Genomic DNA, 17,622 nt, shown 5'->3' with positions numbered 1-17,622 from the left:
GTATTAAATTGCTGAGCTAGAAGAATCATCAGTGGCCATTTATACATAAGACTAAGTAGTAAAAGCAATGGATTTATTAGGCAGAATGTGGTACACAACAAAATCTAGACCAACCAGAGCAACAGAAAGGTATGAAAACAACCTTGATCTTCGTAAAATTTATTCTAACCAGTCCCCTCAAAATATATTGTTTACACAGCCATTTGTTTCTATGGCAAGCTCTCAGATGTATACAGATATTCATACTATGGCTTCTTTGACAGTATGTGTTTGAAAAGAATACAGTTTAGCAATGTCAGTTCCATTGAAAAGCCTTCTGCATTATCCATTTTAAGTTTTGGGGACTGAGTTAATTAATACTTTTATTACTTTTCTCCTTCCATTCACAACTCTCCCAGTAAATAAATAAATTCATAAAGTAGTCTGAGTTGCTGTCACTATCAAGAAAAAAAATTAAAAATGTCTTTAATTTTCATTATACAATACTCACCTTTTAAAAAAGGCATTCTCCTGCTCCCATTGAATTCAATGGGAGTTCTGCTATAGACTTCAGTAGGAGCAGGACTGTGAATATAATTGTTGTTTTGAATGGTCTTAGCTTTTAAACATATACAGCTGTATGCCTTGACATATAACTGCACCTATCATTTTTTACCTTTGTTTTTTAGAAGTAGTCTGTGTATGTGTGTGTCTGGGGGGAAGGGAGTATTGAGGTAAACCAAGTAGATTTTGGCTGCTTGGATTTTGTTTGTGCAGATGTAAGTCAGTATACATAGATCCCACATATGCATCAAAAATATATTTAATGAATGGAATAGCTAATCATAGAATAAACATCAAAATGTCTTCACACTTTACTAGTACGTTGCTTCTAAGTCTATTAAGATGTTCTCTCGTTTGATAAGCATATTCAAAGCCTGGGACTGTGGTAATTTGTCATGGTACTTAGCCTTTTCAGTGTTTAGTTTGTCACAGTGTTACATAACTGTAGTACTGTAAAAGCAAATGTCAGAAATGTTTTCATTCCCTCTCCCCACCCCCAATCTGTTTGAGTAAATCTATGAAAGAAAAAAAGGCACAACTTGACATGTTTCAGAGTAGCAGCCGTGTTAGTCTGTATTCGCAAAAAGAAAAGGAGTACTTGTGGCACCTTAGCGACTAACAAATTTATTTGAGCATCCGATGAAGTGAGCTGTGAGCTTATGCTCAAATAAATTTGTTAGTCTCTAAGGTGCCACAAGTACTCCTTTTCTTTTTACAGCTTGAAATCTTACTGTTTATAATACAAACAAGAAGTCAAATCTTGCCCTGGCTAGAGCTTCAAGGCAAGTTGCTTAGGTGGATGGGTACAGTGTAAGAAAGACAGTAGCAGATGAGTTTGCTGCTGTTGGAATCCTGGTGGCCAGGGTAGAATTCTTATGGATAGGCATGATAGAGGAATCACCACAGGGCTCACTTTGGTTGCTGAAAGGAGCTGGAAATGCCCCAGGATACAACATCTTGCATCTGTAGCTTATACACTAGCTGGCTGGAGGACTATATGTGCATTCTAGCTAGCAGACCATATCCTCTTGAGGGCCTGGTGTGTAGTCTGATACCTGTAGCCGTGACACCACACCTTTCTCCCTTTTGCTTTCGTAAGTGCTTTGGAGTGATACTTCCCCGCTGTTTGTTCTCTGTAACAGCTTCACCTGCAGTATAGCAGTGGGCAGGACCTAGATCTAAGTCCAGATGCTCCCTATGTGCAGAAATTTTGCTTCCTTATCATTTTAGGTAAGTAAACTTAAATAAATTAAATTTTAGAACTTTCATAGAGAAAATTCCTGGCCAATAACATTATTATTTTTTAAAACACATTGTCTTCGAATTTTCCCTTTATTCATTTTTGTATGTTATTATTTCTGATCTTCCAGCTCCATTAATAAAATTTTCAGTTGTTTAATTTTTTATTTTGGGATTCTAATTTTGTTATATTTTGTATCCCTGATTGAAATCAAATCATTTATACAAAGAGAGGTAGAAAGATAGTTATAGATACAATATGCAGTGTGTACATTTATCTTTTTCTTACATTCATAATAATGGACCAAATTCTGTATGCCTTAAGCAGTTGAAACTCCCTTTGATTTTAACAGGTGTTTTGGCTGTACAAAGAATGCAAGATCAGCCTATAACCATCATTAAAATAACAACATACATTACATTTGATTTAATTAAGGAAGCTGGGCAATTAGAAATTAGATTTAATGGGTAAGCTTGTTTTAAACATAATTAGAATTGTAAATACCGGTGTCTGTCACATATCATGAAATGTTGCAACCCTCTTCTTTCCATTTTGTCCTGTTTCTTGCCTATGATGTTTTAAAACAGCTTGAATATGGTTTTTAAACTCACTTTTTATACTTCATTGTTTTGTCAGTGTGGACTGGACTAAATGTCTACTCTCCCCTTCCTTTTTAGAGTTGTCTTAAAGGAATCCTATTACAGAGGTCTTGCATCATGGTGATTTTTACTCTGCCTGGTTCTTCAATTTAGCCTATGGTTGTTAGAGAACAGGGTGATCCCTCTGCAGAGCTCCTAACCCCAGTCGTCACTGACTGAAATTTAGTCCTGCAGTTTGTTATGGTGCCATCAGATTATTGCATCTGCACCTTTCACTTGTGTGTCTGTTATTCCTGCATTTGTCTCACATGACTTCATGTTCTGTTTATTTCTTTTCCCTGTTTCCACTGTAGCTTTGTTCCTTCCCTTCCAGATTTTGCATGCATTAGTCCTATTTGCTTTTTCATATTCGCTCTCTCCTGTGCTCTTCACTGTTTATTTTCCCTCATTAAGCTGAAAATCCATGCCCTGCGCTGTAACTTCTGCACATGGCATTAGCCCAGGAGTACTGGGTAGAGCAGCAGCATAGTGAAAAGAAATTGTAAGCTAGAGAAATGCTGTGTACAGGAACAGCTGCAAAGATGACATTTTGGGTAGGATGCTACCACTGGCAAGGCATGGGAAAACACTCATGTTGCCATCTTAGTTCAAACTCCTGAGCTCATTCATGTAGAAAGGTGCTTATTATCTTTTGAAATTTCAGAGTGCAAAACATGTCAGAGTCTGAGAAAAAATGGGTGCAATGCCCTTTAAACAAAATGAAACATATGGGAGCAAGAACGTGGCTGTCACCAACTGCTGAAATAATTGTTCTTGTTTATGGAATCCAAATTCTCCAGACAGTGCTTCATATCCATATGATTAGTATTGCTATTTGATATTATTTATTTTACAATGGTACATGTTAATAATTATTATTTTAAAACTTTACAGCAAAGACAATCCTGAGGACATTTCAATCTATTTCATATCAATATGATCCACGGGATAATAATAGAAATGTGAGAAGTGAGGCAAATTGTGAGTGGTGATCTCAGAGCTGGAAGACTTAGCAAAATAAATGGTGTTTAAGGAGGGAGTTGGAGGAGAGGAGTGGTGTTTTGCTCACTGGGAAGTGGAAAGTTGTGGCAAGGGTAGGGGTGATATGATGTTCTTTTGCACTGAAACTTTTAAATTAACATACATTTAAAAATAAGCATATAAAGATATCCAGCAATCTTTCTAGTGGTTACTTTTCTGAGGAGGCTAGGGAACAGATTATTCTAGCTAAAATATGAAATTCACAATTGACCTCAAGTAAATAATTTTCACATAAGTAATTAGAAATAAGTAAGTCTATTGTGCTAAAAATAATACTGTCTCAAATTCTGGCACCAGAAACATAGTAGGCAATCGTATCATGGTGTCTGAATATATTGACCATCAATTAAAACAATTCTGCCACAATAGCCCCATGTAAGTAACTTTTGGAGCTGTATAAGAAACAACAGAAGAATTTGTGCTAAGTTTGCCCAAGTTCAGGTATGTGCAGGAACAAGCCTTGTTACACTTTAGCTGATGTAATTTATTGAGATAATGGTCGCTGAATAATTTCCTTCAAGAAAAAAATGGCCATTTTACAACACCTAGTTCTTCTGAAAGCTGTTCTGTAATTAGTAGTTAGTGTTACTGTGATTTTTTAATGGATGATAATTCAAACAGAGATCCATTATAAGATTCACTAAATACCATGGAGTCCTGTGAAAGTTTCACTTTCATGCTCCCTTCTTTTCACAATGAACTCGTGGAAGTGTTCCCATTTATTTTAGTGGGAGCAGGATTGTATTTCATGTGTATGTGTCATTCCTTTAAATTAGTGGGGGTTGTGTTCTCTTGTGGCAAAAAGCCTGAATCACAGTGAACTACAGTGTGTGTTGTTAGTAGATCCTACACCTTATTTGACACCTGGGATTATCGAATTATAACTGTTCTCTTATTTGCAGACAGTTGTAGTAGAAATGTCTTTCCTCTCCCCTCCACCCCAACACTCCACAAACCAAAAAAGGTTGTACATTTCCCTTTACATGAATTTAGTGTTTTTCAAAGATACCTGAGAAATAGCCCTAGAAACTGAAGTCCTCTATATACCCCAAAAGCCATAGTGAGATATAGGCAGTGGCACTGCAAGCTCCCATATTGCCCCAGCAACATGCTTCCATACTGGCAGGAATAAGTGGTAGGCATTAGAGAGGAGCAGAGGCCTTGTCTACACTAGAGAGTTTTGTCGACAAAAGTCAGCTTTCATTGACAAAATAGTGAAGATGTACACACTGCAGTGTGCTTTCTGCTGACAAAACTCCCTTGCTTTGCCAACAAAATAAAGCCACCTCAAAGAGAGCCGTACAGTGTTTTGCGGCAAAGTTATATCAACAAAGTGTTAGTGTAGACACTGCGTTTGGTTATGTCAGTTCACATGGCCTACAGAAGGTGTCCCACAATGCCCATCCTGACTGCTCTGGTCAGCAGTTCAAACTCTGCTGCTCTGCACCCAGGTACACAGACTTCTGCCCCTTCCCCTTTAAAGGCCTGAGAATTTTTGAAATTCCACTTCCTGTTTGCTCGGTGTGGACAGCTCACGTTGCATCTTCCCAGCTGATCATGAAAGCTCAATGTAGGAAATGCTCTTCTGCTTGGAGTACACCTGAGTTGTTGGAGCTGCTGGTACAGTAGGGAGAGGAGGCTGTGCAATCCCAGCTCCACTCCAGCTGTAGGAATTTCTATACCTACGATGGGATTTCTTGTGGTATGCTGGATAAGGGCTACGAATGGGACACACATCAGTGCCATGTGGAGATAAAGGAGTTGAGGCAGGTGTACCAGAAGGCAACGGACTCAAACCGTCATTCTGATGCTGTGCCGAAGATGTGCTGCTTCTATTAAGAGCTGGATACCCTCCGTGGCAGCGACCCCACCTCCACCACCAAGAGCCCAGTGGATACTTTGGCGGGGCTGGAGACAACAGTCCGCGGACTCAACTTAGAAGACGAAGTTGTGGACAAGGTGGTTGAATTGGAAAATGATGTTGATCACACAGCAGGGTCTTCCAGATATGTGGCAGGTCAGCATTTTTTTCCTGCTCTGGAGGGGTCTAGCCAGTCCCAGCAGTCCGTCTCTGGTGCACATGATGCGGGAGAGGCAAGCTTTGGTAAGTGATCTTTTTGAGTTGATGCTGCTCGGTTATATGAGCTGTTCTTTGCTTTGTATATTCTAGAAGTGTGTGAAGGGATAAAAATGTACAAGACTAGCTTTGTTAGCCTGTGCTTCACATTCCACTGTGCAGCAAAGCAGTACAGTGGAACAGCATGTTAATGCACACCAAAATTTCACGGGAATCCTCCAGAGAGATATCTAAGAAACTTTCCTGGACATACTCGCAAATCCTCTGCCGAAGGTTTCCTTGGCTTTGTTCCTTCACTCGTTTTAGGGGAACTTTCCTGCACCAATCGGCAATCACTTGTTCGGGACCAAAGCAGCACACAGGTGAGCAGCATAGGTACCAGATCTTAAGCTGCACACGTGAAGGAGATGCACCTTGCATCCTTGCTTACCTTCAAGAAAGGTATCGGCTTCAATGACCCCTGCCTGTGCAAAAGGGTGGCAGAATTTACAATATTGTCCTAGTCACCTGCAGTGATCCCCTTACAAAACACCAAAGTTTCTTTGTCTCATCTGACCCCAACCTCCCTCCCGGGCTGAACTCACCACGGTTAGGGCTTTCGCCGAGCTGTGTGCTTGCCAAAGGACAGGGAGAAGCTGATTCATATTTTTAAAAAGGTGCATTTTACTATAATGATTTGATGCTGTGTGTGCACGAACAATCATGCTTCTGTTTATTGTTCCTTTTGTTTCTGCGGATGTGGTGTTCAGGGGAACCTCTAACACTAGTGGTCGGAGCACCGCTGCAAGTAGGAAGCACCCAAGGAGGAGCAAGGACGGAAATGTTTTGAGGAGGTGCCTGCAATCATCAGGAGACTGAACAACAAAGAATGCAGAGCATAGAGAGCAGCTTTAAAAAGAAGATGATTAAATAGACAGGGCACCACCAGAAAGGAGAGCCAGTAGCGACTTTTAATGGTCCAGGGCCAATGATAAAAGTAGATGGAGAACATTGATATGGTGACGTCCCTAATCACACTAACAGGCAGAATTCATGCATGCTCACCACCCTGCAGCCATAGAGAACTGCTTCCATGGATCTCCCAAATCCTCTCACATATTCCTTGCAACTTCCCTGCCAGCTGTACCCTGTTCACATCCACCCCCTTGGACAGCTTCCAAATGAAGCGTGATTACTCACAACTTAGAGCCTACACTGCCCTTCAATTGTTTATACTCCTTCTCGACCAGCCTTTTGTGTTGTTAATTGGTATTATAAAAACATATTCTCTTAAAGATAACCAGTCTTTGTCTCCTACATGTGGTTGTTGCTGGCTGGAATGAATACACAGTGGCAATTTGATCATTGTGATGTGGTCAGGAATCATCAAATTTTCATGCAAGACGGAAGTTTAAAGCATGGCAGAGTGCCTATACTAGAAAGACACATTACTGGAGCCCATTGTCAAAATGGTGCCTCCAAAGCCTCCCTGATTCGAATTAGCCCCCCCCCCACCACATTGTGCCCCCTAATAGCCTGGTACTGGTTGCTCCAAATCAGCTGCCAGGCCGATCTGCCTCTGTGCTCCACCCTGGGGAAACCTTTCACCCTTAACCTCCAATACTTATGGAGCGCAAATCAGGCTGCTATGACCATGGGAAATATTTCCTCATATTAGGTTCTAGCTGCATAAAGGCAGCTGCCAACTGAGCTTTTTATTTTGCCAAAGGCACATTCTACAGTCATTCTGCACCTGTTCAGCCTATTGTTGAAGCGCTCCTTGCTGCTGTCCAGATTTCCTGTGTAAGGCTTCATGAACCACGGGAGTAAGGAGTCGGCTGCGTCTCCCAGGATCACTATGGGCATTTCAGTATCCCCCACTGGAATCTTCTGGTCTGGAAAAAAAGTCCTTGCTTGCAACTTTCTGTACAGGCCAGTGTTCCCGAAAATACATGCGTCATGCACCTTTCCAGACCACCATGCATTGATGTCAGTGAAATGGCCATGGTGATCCACAAGCACGTGCAATACCATATAGAAGTACCCCTTTGTATTGATGTACTCCATCACAAGATGGTCTGGAGCCAAAATTGGGATGTGTGCCATCTATTGCTCCGCTGCAAGTTAGGGAATCCTATTGCCCGCAAAGCTATCCATTATTTCATGCACATTGCCAAGAGTCACAGTCCTTCATAGCAGGATATGATTAATGGCCCTGCACACTTGGGTTAATGCAGCCCCAACGGTGGACTTTCCGACTCCAAACTGATTCACAACTGTCTGGTAGCAGTCTGGAGTTGCCAACTCTCACACTTTGATCGCCACACACTTCTCCACCGAGAGGGCAGCTCTCATTTTGATGCCCTTGCACAACAGTGCTGGGGCGAGCGCCATACACCGTTCCAGGAAGGTGGCTTTCTGCATCCGAAAGTTCTATAGCTACTGCTCATCATCCCAGACTTGCATGACAATACGATACCACCCCTTAGTGCTTGTTTCCCAAGTCCAACAGCCATGATCCACCATGTGCAGCTGCCGAATGCCAAAAGTAATCTGGTGTTGTTTCTTTCCATGGCACATGGCAGGTCAGGCACCTCTGATTCCTGTTCAGATTGGGTGCTCATGATATACTGCATGACCAGCTGCGATGTGTTCATAACAGTGACCACAATAGTAGAAAGCAGTGCAGGATCCATCCTTTCACACAGAGATGGCTGGCGCACAGTAAACACGGGCCATTGAAAAATGCCACGAAACTGTCAGAGACCCATGGAATGATGGGATGGAAAAAACTGCATTATGGGACATTGAGCCCCCACTCATCATGTGCTGTGATCCATTCTGCCTTCCCACAACTCCTAGCTGCTGAAGGTGGTGAATAGCATAGTGGGATAGCTACTGGCAATGCACTGGTCTCTCTGTCAGTGCTATCTGCTGACAGAAGGAGTGTTGTGTGAACATGCACAAGTGATGTAATTATACTAGTCTTTGATCATCGGTGTAACTTGCGTTGACAAAACTTTGGAGTGTAGCCAAGGCCAGAGTCTCTGTGACTATTTAGTGTAAGCTCTTTTTGCATTAGAGAAATCAGTCAGTTCAATATCAATTAATGGAATTAACTTGATTGTTTTAACTGTGAGGGAGTGTATCTACTCTGCTGCATTGGTTTAAGCTGACATGCAGTTGTTCTTTTAAACTGCCAGTAGGGATGTCAGCTCTAATGGTAAAAGAAAAGGAGTACTTGTGGCACCTTAGAGACTAACAAATTGATTTGAGCATAAGCTTTCGTGAGCTACAGCTCACTTCATCGGATGCATTTGGTGGAAAATACAGAGGGGAGATTTATATACACACACAGAGAACATGAAACAATGGGTTTTATCATACACACTGTAAGGAGAGTGATCACTTAAGATGAGCCATCACCAGCAGCAAGGGGGGGAAGGAGGAAAACCTTTCATGGTGACAAGCAAGGTAGGCTATTTCCAGCAGTTAACAAGAATATCTGAGGAACAGTGGGGGGTGGTGTGGGGGGAGAAATAACATGGGGAAATAGTTTTACTTTGTGTAATGACTCATCCATTCCCAGTCTCTATTCAAGCCTAAGTTAATTGTATCCAGTTTGCAAATTAATTCCAATTCCGCAGTCTCTCCTTGGAGTCTGTTTTTGAAGTTTTTTTTTTTTTGAACAAGAGGCTACTAGGCAGCTCTCCAACACCACTTTCTACAAGCCATTACCCTCTGATCCCACTGAGAGTTACCAAAAGAAACTACAGCATTTGCTCAAGAAACTCCCTGAAAAAAGCACAAGAACAAATCCGCACAGACACACCCCTAGAACCCCGACCTGGGGTATTCTGTCTGCTACCCAAGATCCATAAACCTGGAAATCCTGGACGCCCCATCATCTCAGGCATTGCACCCTGACAGCAGGAGTGTCTGGCTATGGAGACTCCCTCCTCAGCCCTACGGCTACCAGCACTCCCAGCTATCTTCGAGACACCACCGACTTCCTGAGGAAACTACAATCCATTGGTGATCGTTCTAAAAACACAATCCTAGCCACTATGGATGTAGAAGCCCTCTACACCCAACATTCCACACAAAGATGGACTAACAAGCTGTCAGGCAACACTATCCCCTGATTAATTCGTCATGTCTAACCTGGTGGCTGAACTTTGTGACTTTGTCCAACCCATAACTATTTCACATTTGGGACAAGCGTATACCTTCAAATCACGCGGCATTGCGATGGGTGCCCGCATGGCCCCACAGTATGCCAACATTTTTATGGCTGACTTAGAACAACATTTCCTCAGCTCTCGTCCCCTAATGCCCCTACTCTACTTGCGCTACATTGATGACATTCATCATCTGGACCCATGGAAAAGAAGCCCTTGAGGAATTCCACCATGATTTCAACAATTTCTATCCCACCATCAATCTCAGCCTGGACCAGTCCACACAAGAGATCCACTTCCTGGACACTACGGTGCTAATAAGCGATGGTCACATAAACACCACCCTATATCGGAAACCTGCTGACCGCTATTCCTACCTACATGCCTCTAGCTTTCATCCAGATCATACCACACAATCCATTGTCTACAGCCAAGCTCTACGATATAACTGCATTTGCTCCAACCCCTCAGACAGAGACAAACACCTACAAGATCTCTGTCATGCTTTCCTACAACTACAATACCCACCTGCTGAAGTGAAGAAACAGATTGACAGAGCCAGAAGAGTACCCAGAAGTCACCTACTACAGGACAGGCCCAACAAAGAAAATAACAGAACGCCACTAGCCATCACCTTCAGCCCCCAACTAAAACCTCTCCAACGCATCATCAAGGATCTACAACCCATCCTGAAGGACGACCCATCACTCTCACAGATCTTGGGAGACAGGCCAGTCCTTGCTTACAAACAGCCCCCCAATCTGAAGCAAATACTCACCAGCAACCACACACCACACAACAGAACCACTAACCCAGGAACCTATCCTTGCAACAAAGCCCGTTGCCAACTCTGTCCACATATCTATTCAGGGGACACCATCATAGGACCTAATCACATCAGCCACACTATCAGAGGCTCGTTCACCTGCGCATCTACCAATGTGATATATGCCATCATGTGCCAGCAATGCCCCTCTGCCATGTACATTGGTCAAACTGGACAGTCTCTACGTAAAAGAATAAATGGACACAAATCAGACGTCAAGAATTATAACATTCAAAAACCAATTGGAGAACACTTCAATCTCTCTGGTCACTCGATTACAGACTTGAGGGTGGCTATTCTTCAACAAAAAAATTTCAAAAACAGACTCCAACGAGAGACTGCTGAATTGGAATTAATTTGCAAACTTGATACAATTAACTTAGGCTTGAATAGAGACTGGGAATGGATGAGTCATTACACAAAGTAAAACTATTTCCCCATGTTATTTCTCCCCCCCACACCACCCCCCACTGTTCCTCAGATGTTCTTGTTAACTGCTGGAAATGGCCTACCTTGCTTGTCACCATGAAAGGTTTTCCTCCCTCCCCCCCCTGCTGCTGGTGATGGCTCATCACTCTCCTTACAGTGTGTATGATAAAACCCATTGTTTCATGTTCTCTGTGTGTGTATATAAATCTCCCTTCTGTATTTTCCACCAAATGCATCCGATGAAGTGAGCTGTAGCTCACGAAAGCTTATGCTCAAATCAATTTGTTAGTCTCTAAGGTGCCACAAGTACTCCTTTTCTTTTTGCGAATACAGACTAACACGGCTGCTACTCTGAAACCTGTCATTATGCAAAGCTCTAATGGTGATTTTAATAATTTTTAGACTAGTTTATATAAGGGTCCTACTCATCCTTTTGATGATAAAGACTTTCGATCATTGCTGACTTTACGTAGTGACCTAGAGAGAAAAGGTTTTTGAGTCATAAGATTTTTAAAGTTAGAATGGACCAATATGATCATTTACTCTGAGCAGCTACATAACACAGGCCATAGAATTTCACTCAGCGATTCCTATATCTAGCCCAATAACTTTTGGTTGAATTAGAGCATATATTTTAGAAAAAAAAAATCCAGTCTCGATTTTAAAGACTCCAAATGATAGAGAATTACCACATCCCTTAGCAATCTGTGCCAATGTTTAATTACCCTCACTGTTCAACATTTATATCTCATTTCCAGGTTCTATATTCCATTACCAGTCCTTGAGCTAGACAGTCCCCAAAGTAATTTTTTTTTAAATTAAACTTAACCACGCCACTTATTAAACACAGACTTTGTAAAGCATCTATAACTTGATCTCAATATTTTAAGAAGTAATTACACTTATGATAGTGTATTACTGGAACTGAATAATTTAATAAAGTTATTTAATAAAATAACTTAATAAAAATATTTGTTAATCCAGAAGAAAAGTTAAATCATTCCATATTAAATGGTACTAAATACAATTTAAAGGATATCTTTTTTGTGGACTTTGAGAATATCTATGTATTTAATCCAGAAGAGAGTAATTTAGAATTAGAACATCTTGTTTATAAAAATTGATAGTTCAGAACACAAGAAGTATATTTATATTCTTTTTATCGGTTATAGTTTAGATGGAATATAAAGCTACTGAAAGTCTTATAAACAATGAAAGAAGAGATTCTGTTTAACATAGGAGGCGTTTGGGATTATTCCACATGGTTTTTGATGGATTGAGGCAAATATGTGAAAGGAGACTAGTTTGTTCATGATGTAATGGAGGAATTAATAAAATATAACATTAGTCCATCTCAAATCTGCGTGGCTAGTCACTAGAATTAATAGCTACTAAATATCCAATATGGATAACATTGCCTAAAAATTATTTTTTAGGAGGATTACTAACTAACCAGCACATATCTGATTGGATAATGTTGTTTCATTACAACAGAACATATGCTGTATTTTGGTAAGTGGTACCAAAAATTAATTTTTTATGCATATTCTTCAAATTATATACATGAGTAGAGACATTAAGGAACTCTGTGGAGCTTTTTTCCCCCTCTCTTGGAAAAGACTTCTATAAGCTTTTGATACAGTCTTGCATGACCTTCTTATAAACGAACTAGGGAAATGTAACCTAGATGGAGCTACTATAAGGTGGGTGCATAACTGGTTGGAAAACCGTTCCCAGAGAGTAATCATCAGTGGTTCACAGTTATGCTGGAAGGGCATAATGAGTGGGATCCCACAGGGAGCAGTTGTGGGTCCGCTTCAGTTCAATATCTTCTTCAGGGAGTTAGATAATGGCATAGAGAGTACACTTATAAAGTTTGCGGATGATACCAAGCTGGGAGGGATTGCAAGTGCTTTGGAGGATAGAATTATAATTCAAAATGATCTGGACAAACTGGAGAAATGGTCTGAAGTAAATTGGATGAAATTCAATAAGGACAAATGCAAAGTACTCCACTTAAGAAAAAACACACATACAAAATGGGAAATGACTGCCTAGGAAGGAGTCCTGCGGAAAGGGATCTGGGGGTCATAGTGGACCGCAAGCTAAATATGAGTCAACAGTGTAACACTGTTGCAAAAAAAGTAAACATCATTCTGGGATGTATTAGCAGGAGTATTTGTAAGCAAGACATGAGAAGTAATTCTTCCGCTCTACTCCATGCCGATTAAGCATCAACTGGAGTATTGTGTCCAGTTCTGGGCGCCACATTTCAGGAAAGATGCAGACAAATTGGAGAAACTCCGGAGAAGAGCAACAAAAATGATTAAAGATCTAGAAAACATGACTTATGAGGGAAGACTGAAAAAATTGGGTTTGTTTAGTCTGGAAAAGAGAAGACTGAGAGGGGACATAACAGTTTTAAGTACATAAAGGTTGTTACATGGAAGAGGGAGAAAAATTGTTCTTCTTAACCTCTGAGGATAGTATAGGAAGCAATGGCCTTAAATTGCAGCAAGGGAAGTTTAGTTTGGTCTAAACTGCCTAAGGAGGTCATCCTTGGAGATTTTTAAGAGCAGGTTAGACAAACACTTGTCAAGGATGGTCTAGATAATACTTATTAGTCAGAGGACTGGACTAGATGATCACTTGAGGTCCCTTCCAATCCTGTGATTCTAAATCTGAATTAAACGCAAAACCATGGCTGCTTGGAAATAGAATCTAGTTTGAGAATTAAAATTTAAAGTGATATAATTGATTTTTACAAGGAGTTCAAAAGGGATAAAATTTATTGTAAATATTTTTGTTCATTTGTAGCAAAATGTTTTAGACAGATGGGGCTATATTGTCAAATGCACATTAACTAAACTGCACATACACTTTGGCATCTGTCTGGATGTATCAGTATCCTTGGGCTTGGTCCAATGGCAGTTGACTTCAATGGGCTTGGGATCAGGCCCATAGCATGCATGCACATTGAGTGGGTGAAAAAGTGTGCATGTAGTTTACCACACACTTTTGGCCTTTGAAGTCTGTATGTCTTGTCTATTTTGATCTTTAAAAAAGTTTATTTCATGGATTCTCAACCAGGCGATCCGTTGTCAAAGGGTCACAGCCACCCTCTTTCCCATATTACTGAATGGAAAGTGCATTCCTGCTAGATCCCAGCTAGATGAGAAGGTGTTCCCAATATAGAAAAGGTGAAAAACCACTGACATGTCTTATTTTGTCTATCTAGGGTATTTCTAATGTGCCTGTTGTATCAGTGTCATATCCAAGTGCCCAAAGAAGTAGATGATAAGGTACCATTTTCCTCCTCAGATATTGTGAGTGGATCATCACTTACCTGTATTTTTTTTACATTAAATCTTACAAGAAGAGCATCCACATATGTGGGGGTGTGCTCTGAATACATGAGACAAGCATTGGGCTAGTTATTTAGCGTAAAGCTTTTTCTTATTTTTTTTAACTGATTTTGGGGGCCAGGAACTGTGTATTCTTCTGTGAGGGGCCAGTACCTCACACATGACAAGTGCTACTGGAATGCATACATATTAAATACATACATACATAAATTACACATGGGTAAGAGAGTAACATTACCCATTCAAGATTCTTACATAGTTACATTGAAATCTAACTTGGAATTTTCAGGATTGCCTCTGCCTCATCTCATCCCCTCTTGATCTGTACATTCTTCTGCATCTCCTCTCTTAATTGCTCCTTTTCTTTCCTCCCTGTTTCAACTACATGCCTTAAGATTATAGTCTTTTTGGATTGTCTGTTTATCTGTTCTGTAAAGTACTACGGTATGTACATTTACAGTGCTATGTAAATATTCATATATAACATGATGATATATAATCACAATATGAAAATAAAAATATATCCAAGGATTCCATGGAATTATATTAGGACAATTCATATTTGGGAGCAGGGACTGAATCCAGCTTCTGTATAACTAAAATATATTTCAAGAGTAGGTTTTTGTTGATGTTGGGTTTTTTTCTTTACAAATTGTTCTATATACTGCTGTTGTCTTCAGAAGGGCTGCTTCTGAACCAAAGTACAATGTCAGAGGTTCAGGTACTACTGTCTTCTGTCTGTCTACTCCAATGGTTCTCAAACTTTTATACTGGAGACCACTTTCACATAGCAAGCCTCTGAGTGCAACCCCTCTATATATTAAAAACACTTTTTAATATATTTAACACCATTATAAATGCTAGAGGCATTGGGTTTGGTTTGGGGTGGAGGCTGACAGCTCGCAACCCCCTATGTAATAAGTTTGCAACCCCCTGAGGGTCCTGACCCCCAGTTTGAGAACCACTGATCTACTATATCTATATGTTAGGTGGGGGTGTTTTGGCTGGCTAGCTTCCAGTACTAAAAGGGGAATGATTTATGGGAAACCAGGACCCTGAGACTGATAGTCCCCAGGAACAATGGGGAGAGGCCAATGCTCCAAGTCAGCCTGAATGACAGGGTGGGCAGGCTAATCAGAGAGTCAGGAGGCCAGGGAGGTCCCATCCTCCATGTGAGCTGGATTTGCCTGGGTCAGACAGAGTGGGGCCGAGCTAAGGAGAAAGCAGGGGCCCAAGCTAAGCTGGGGAGCAGAGCTGTGCCAGATCCAGAGGGACCAGAAAAGCAGCCCAGAGAGAGCAGACCCTGTCCTGGGAGCAGAGCTGCAGCCCCAGAGCCAGAGGCACAACCCAGAGACAGCAGACTTGCCCTGGGAGCGGAGCTGCAGCAACCAGAGGCACAGGGGCCAAAAAAGCAGCCCAGGAAGCAGGTCAGTGCTGGGAGCAGAGTCACTGAAGCAGCCTGCAGAGCAGACCTGACCTGGGAGCAGGGCTGCAGCAACCAGAGGCAGAGGGGCCAAAGAAGCAGCCCAGGGAGCTGGAGGCAGAGCAGCAGTAGCAGCATCGGTGCAGAGACAGAGTGGTGGAGCTGGGGCCGTAGCAGTCTGGAGCTGGGTGCAGCTGGAGAGACTGAGGGGGACCCTGGCAGCAGGCCCAGCACAGGGAGACGCCTCAGCCAAGAGGCTCTGCAGGCCAGGCTTGGATCGTAACCCCGACAGGGTGGGGGCGACACTGGGAAGAAGGGTCCTACCTCTTACAGCCTGAGAGCATGTGGCCACCACCAGAGCAAGTGTCCAACCCACAGCATCCCTGCAGCAGAGCCAAGGCCTGAGAAGAAGGGACTTACAAGGAACAGACTGTGAACTGCCCTGACATTCCAGAGACACTATTTGTGATAAGAAAAGGAGTACTTGTGGCACCTTAGAGACTAACAAATTTATTTGAGCATAAGCTTTCGTGAGCTAAAGCTCACTTCCCTGCCACAGAGCGGGTTGATGTGTTTCCTTTAACCTTTCCCATTTTTCCTTATTCTTTTTAAAATTAATTGTTGATTAAATAACTTGTATTTACTTTAACTTGTATGTAATAGTCAGTGGGTCAGAGAAGTGCCCGGTGCAGAGTGAATGCCCCGGAGTGGGGACACCCTAGCCCCTGTCCTAGGTGACCGCAGCAGGGTTGGGGGTCGAGCCCCCAGGAATCCTGGGCCCAGCCTTGGTGGGGTTACGAGGACTCTGCCAGACAGGAGAGTGGAAGGGGAGTCCTCAAGGGCAGGGAGGCCACTGGGTAAAGGAAATGGGAGCGAGGACTCAGATCTTTTCGCTAGCCCACTTCACCAGGGTAGTGCTGAAGCCAGGAAAGTTCCTCACAGCAGCGGGACTATTCCCCTGCTTACATACACATAGTTTAGTGGGCCCCTGCTGATATTGAGCTACATTCAAAAGCCCTGCTCCTGCAATATGATGTGCATGGCCAAGCCCTTTGCATTTGTCTGAAGTCCTGATAACTCTTGTGGCGCTCCACATGAGTGCAAGGGTTTGCAGGTATAGAGCTGATGGCAGGATCAGAGCTGGTTTCCCATTGACTTCTTCTGGCTTCCAAGTACAGAACAGTGGCAGGGTATGAAAGCGGAAAATAAAGGTTTTTAAATGCTATAATGACCTAGCACAACATATTATCTGTTTCTTTTCCATTATGTTATAATCAAGGTTTCTGCTTGTCGGCCCGTATCTAGCTCTCAATACACAGTGTTTACGTTGTTAGCTAATAAAATGCAGTATGTATGTTCTTTGGTCACAAAGCACATCCTGCTCTCTTTGAACAAGAATGAACCAAGGATCTGTTTGAAATAACTGCAATTATATGAGCATTGTTACTTTAGATTAATAGACTCCTTGAAATGTTTTTTCACTTGAATTTAAAATATTTACAGTCTGTAACTACAAGCAATTTGAGAAGCAGTAGCCTTACACAGTGCTGAATTTCTGCAGGGTGTATTAGAAATTCCTGTTAAGTAAGTAATATATATTTGACTATCAAACACCCCATTACATTTTTGGTTTATTCTTTTATTTTTGGGAAGAGGGGAGACTTATATAGGGTAAAATTAAAATCAACAATAGAAGCAGTTTTAACTCAATCTCCTTTGATAATGTGAAAGCCTGAAAACACGCTTTTATGATTCTGAAAACTGGGGTGGTGCTGATGAGTTTCAATGAGGCTCCTTAAGTCACATAAATGATTTTGAAAATTCCACTTCATGCCTTTAAACTGCCAGGTGTTGAAAACAGGGTCCTGTTACTTGATTGA

General features: G+C 41.7%; 1 protein-coding gene across 3 annotated transcripts in view; it reads left to right on the top strand.

Moving 5' to 3' along the window:
• Nucleotides 1–17,622, top strand: part of VSNL1 (visinin like 1) — a 156,229-nt gene that overhangs the window by 4,250 nt on the left and 134,357 nt on the right. The gene's annotated exons all lie outside the window — the stretch shown is intronic.

Source organism: Dermochelys coriacea, chromosome 3 (genome assembly GCF_009764565.3).
Source record: "Dermochelys coriacea isolate rDerCor1 chromosome 3, rDerCor1.pri.v4, whole genome shotgun sequence".
Lineage (NCBI taxonomy): Eukaryota > Metazoa > Chordata > Testudines > Dermochelyidae > Dermochelys > Dermochelys coriacea.
Note: the sequence above shows the minus strand (reverse complement) of the source record. Positions and strands in the feature narration are given on the sequence as shown.